This window comes from Manis pentadactyla, chromosome 12 (genome assembly GCF_030020395.1).
Source record: "Manis pentadactyla isolate mManPen7 chromosome 12, mManPen7.hap1, whole genome shotgun sequence".
In the NCBI taxonomy this organism is placed as follows: domain Eukaryota; kingdom Metazoa; phylum Chordata; class Mammalia; order Pholidota; family Manidae; genus Manis; species Manis pentadactyla.
Window position 1 is genome coordinate 6,119,560 of NC_080030.1, and position 5,022 is coordinate 6,124,581.

Consider the following 5,022-nt stretch of genomic DNA (forward strand, 5'->3'; position numbering starts at 1 on the left):
GACTGGGGGGTTTGTGTTTCTGCCGTATCCCTACCCCCACATTCTGTCCTCCTCCCTTTTTTTTGGTTCTGATTCGGAGATGTCTCATCAACCGCCGGCCGTACCACGGCCACCTGTGTCCGTGGGGACCCTCCAGCTCAGGGATGGGCCCGAGAGAGGGCTGGCTGGCCTTCCCCCCAGCCGGAGCAATCCAGACCATACCCCCGCCCCGTCCTTGCTGTCCCCTGCTCATGCCCCGTGCCCACTCCCGGGCTCCCTGCCCTTCAGCATGAAGCCCTTGTGGCCACCAAGGAGCTGCAGCTTGGACATGCCATCCCCATTGAGGTGGGTGACGGGGGGGCCCCACCTCCAGGGCCTTACATCCCCCCAGGCACCCCTCTTTTTACTCAAAGGCACTGACTGTAATTTGGGGGCTGGCACCTGCCTCCCCCCCAGCCTCTGGCTTCCCAAAGGCCCGGTGTTGACCGAGCCACAGGCCACGGACAAGGGGCCAGGGCTGGGGAGACCATGTAGCCAGAGGCCAGGGCTCCCTCCCCCCGACCCCCTCTCTCGCATATGCAACGCCTAGCGTGGGGCCCTGTAAATAGACGCTCTGCCAAGCTGAGACCCTTCTTCATCAAAGCCTGAAGTGTGGGGGTGCCCCTGCTCCCCATCCTCCAGCTGCTGGCCTGTCTCCCCAGTATCCCTTTGCTCTGTGACAAACCCTGTGTTATTTTTCTTTTTTTAAAGGGAAGCTTTTTAAAAAGGCAACTTTCATCATTGTTTCTACAGAATAGTTTTATTTTCACCCCTCCCACCCAACTCCCCCGAGCCCATCAGCCCCCCAAATGTCTCAGGACCCCCCCTCCTGAGGGGGGTGGTAGGGGAGCCCAGGGCCGGGTGGCCTCGTTCACACCCCAGCATCACTGGGTGAGCTCTGTTGGAGAACCATCTTTGGAGACTGAGCAGAGAGCTCAAGCACCCAGGCCAGGGACCCTCCACCCCACCCCAGCTCCCAGAGAGGTTCCCTGAGGGGACAGCCCTTCCCCCCTACCGACAAACCCCCTTGCAATAAAACCAACTGAAAAATCACAGCTGTCGTCCTGGCCAGTGGGGGCGACTGGACTTGGGGGATCTGGGACTATGGCGGGGGTAAGGGCTGAACCCTGCCGAGCACATGTAACACAAACTTCCTCGGGAATTGCACTAAACCCCTGCCCCTAGCTCTGCGCTCAGCTTCGGACAGCCCTGCTCACCCACTCCGCCTTAACCCCTCTCCTGCTGCCCATCAGCCCATCCCAGGGGCTGCAGCGTCTGCATGGGCCCAGAGCTGGGACCCCCGCCTGCCCAGTCCAGCCCCTCCCCCAACTCCGCGCAATCACATACTGTATATAGACGTGAATCGATTTTATTTTTATTCTTTAAATTAAGGTCGTGATAAAGTGTTGCCAAAGATACTGCTGAATTCTCGCGTTTCAGGAAACAAACAAACAAACAAAATAATTGAGGGGAAACATGCTGACTTGGTCAGAAAGGACACAGCAAAAGTTTTTTTGTTTGGTTGTTTGGGTTTTTTTTTTGTGTTTTCTTTTTTTGGGGGTGTTTTTTTTTTAACTGCCTGGTACAAAAAAAAAAGGAAAACAAGCGAAATTGTTATTTCCATCATCTTGGTGAAGTTGTGTGGATGTGTGTGTGTGTGTGTGTGTGTGTGTGCGCGCGCGCGAGAGTGAGGTCCAGGCCAGGGGCGCTTCAGGTGAGGGTTCCTGGGGGCGCTCCAGGCAGGGGTGGTGGGCCTGGCAGGATGCGGGGGTGCTGGGGTGCTGGAGCCCTCACTGGAAGCAGTCATAAGCCTGTGGGACCTGGGAGAGAGATTGAACACCCTTGCTACTGCCCCCTGCCTGGCCCCCTGCCCTGACCCTCACCCTGACCCTGCCTTTTGAGATTAAGAGAAAAAAAAAAAAATTAAAAAAAATAAATAACAATTTAAAAACCAGTGAATGTAAAGTGCCGGACCAGGCCCAGCCTGGCACAGGTGTGGGTCTGTGCCCAGCTGGGCTCCAGCAGGCCATACCAAAGTCTGCCCCCTCTGGTGGCTCGCCCAGGAGACCCCGTGTGGCCACCTTGTTTTGTCACCCTGTTTGTGTTTGATTGTCCCTTTGCTTCCTTCCGGGGGGGTGGGAGGGGTCTCAGGTGGGAGGGGAGGCCCCCCTCCCACCAGCCCCTTCCAGAGTTCTGGGCACTGGCCACGGCAGGAGCGGCCACGCTGTGCGTGGAGGGATGCAGGCAGGAGCTAGGGTCCTCCCAGGACCAAGGCAGTCCAGGCAGCCAGAATGGTAGGGGGCGAGACGGGTGAAAGGAAAAGCAGGAAAAAAAATTAAAACCCACAAAAAAAAGTAAAAATGCTATTTTTTGAGAAAGAAAGATATTTATATTTGCAGTTTTATTTTAAAAAGTTATTTAAGCTGAGGAAGCAGCCTTCCTGGAGGGGGTGGTGTTGACTGGTGCAGGACGGGTCAGGGCCTGGGGGCTTGGGCGCCCCAGGAGCCGTAACCATAAAACTAGCTCGCACTAAATACATAGATTTACATGGGGGATGGGGGTTGCAGAGACCCCCATCCCGTGGCCAGGGCTGCCTGGAGGCTGCGGCCAGGGGTCCCGATGCCCAGGTTTCCCCCTGCCCTGCCCAGGCCCAGACATGAGGTGCCTTGGACTTTGTGGGGGCCAGGCCTGGAGAATGGGGGAGCAGGGGCATTGCCCGGGGGGGCACAGAGCACAGAGCAGACATTCCATAGACTGTATTTGAGAGTCTTTATAAAGTGTGGGAGATTAAAAAAAAAAAAACGATAAAAATGCACTTTTTGGGGGTGGGGGGGAGCTTTAAAAGTAATTTAAAAAAGGACATATGAAAAGATGATGAAAAACCAGACAAAAAAAACCACATTTTTCTTGTACATAAAGAAACCACTAAATGCAGCCTGTTACGACCGCTGCCGCCTCATTTGCCTGATTCTGACTTTCTTTGTGTTTTGTTGTGGGGAGGTTCAGGGATGGGGATGGAGGGTTTGGGGGCCCACTTCCCCTTGGGCTAGGCCCTTCAATTCACACTACTCGGGGTCCCCCACTTGGGTTCCAGCAAGAGGACCCCAGGCTCAGCCTGATCTTTTTCCTGTCTGGCCTGGGAGGCAGGGGCATGGATGCAATGACTTCGCCTCTGGGCTCCTGGCGTGGGAGTGGGTGTCCCAGCACTGCCAGGCCCAGAGGCCTGGCAGAGGAGGTGGGCTCGGGCAGGAGGCACCTGGAAGGGACCCAAAGGATGGCGTGGGTGAGGGCACAGGTGGGCAAGGAGAACCGACTGGATGGGCTCCTTGGTCACCTCCAACTCCAGGTTTTCTGGAGGCTGTGGGTGGAGTGGCCTTGGCCAGGGAACCCCAAGTCTTCCAGCAGCCCCCAAAGTGGAGCCCCCTGACATAAGGATCTGAGCTGGTGCTCCCCTCACATCCCCTGGGGAAGAAGTTGGCTGGGGCCCCCTCCCCCAGTGGGTGGATTGTATGTGGGCTGCAGTCCCCACCTCTGGGTTGGGGTCACCACATATGGCCATTTCCAGGATCCCAGGGAGAGCCCTCTTCCCTCCCTCCCGACTGGCCTCGTCAGACTCAGGCCATCAAGGCCCAGGGTGAGGGCAAGTGATGAAGAGACACCGAGGAGCACAGATGGCCGCACCACAGCCTGGGAGGGTACAGCCGGGCTCTGTGGCATGGGGGCTTCATAGCAGCCACGGGGGAACCAAGCCAAGGGGCTTCGGGGAGGAGGCAGGCTGACGGCTCCCGCTGCAACGTCAGCTACCTGCCCATAGTCACGTGATCCCACGGCTGCGGACTTGGGACTCCAAACCAGGTGTCCAGCTTGGTCTGGGGTTGCGGGGCAGTGGTCCACAGCCAGCCCCCACGGGGACCCGATCCGGCTACGAGGAGACTGAAGGCCTTTGATGGGGCCAGCGAAGGAAACAGTTTGGCAGCTACTCAGTCCACGTGGGCCTCTTCACGCACATTCCCATGTCCCCTCTGCTAAGGAAGAGGTGAGAGGCTCTCTTTTGAGATATTACACACAATTCACCCTGTAAAACCACGGGTTTTAGCATATTTGAGGAACTGTGCAACCATCACCACTACCTAGTTCCAGAACATTCCATCACCCCGGAAAGAAACATCTCCTCCATTAGCAGTCACTCCCCATTCCACTCCCCCAGCCCCATGAGCCCACTTGTGTCTGTGGATTTGCCTGTTTGGGGCATTTCACAGAAATGGGGCCACACACTGCGGCTGTGCACGTCTGGTGTCTCTGGGCATCATGTGTTCAGGGTCCATCTACAACGCAGCGTGTGTCAGAGTCCACTCCCTTCTGTGTGGACGGACCCCGTTGTGTGTATCTATTCACACTGTGTTTGTTCTCACTCTTTGGCTGCTGTGAATCATGTTCACAGTTTTTATGTGAACCTCTTTTCATTAACCTTGGGGTAGAGATCTGGCAGTAGAGTTGCTGGACCAGACGGAAAAAAAACTTTCCTGTTTTACCTTTTGAGGAACACCCAACTGTTTTCCACCAAGGCTGCCCTATTTTTCACTCCCTCCAACAGTGTGGCGTTCCAGTTCCTCCCTTGTCCTCGCCAACACTTGTTAACTGTCTTTCTGGCTCCCAACGTCCCAGTGGGTGGGAGTTGGTGTCCTGTCTGTGATCTGCATTTCCCTGGGGAAATGAGGTCGAGCAGCAGTGAACTTTGGGGCCATTTGTGGATCTTCTTGGCCACCCAGGAGAGAAGTGCAGTCCTGGGATTTTGCAGCTCTGTCTGAATTTCTTGCCCAGCCCAGCAAAAGGACCCTGGACCCTGCAAGCTGATGTGAAATCTTCCTCGTCTGACAAAACATGGTGCCTTTTGAATTCTGAATGCGTGCGGCAACAGGAACTGTCGTAGGGGTACGAGTTTTTGTCTTCCTGTTTCATCCCAGCTGACAGCCCTGCCCACAGAGAAGCAGACGCTTTGATGGC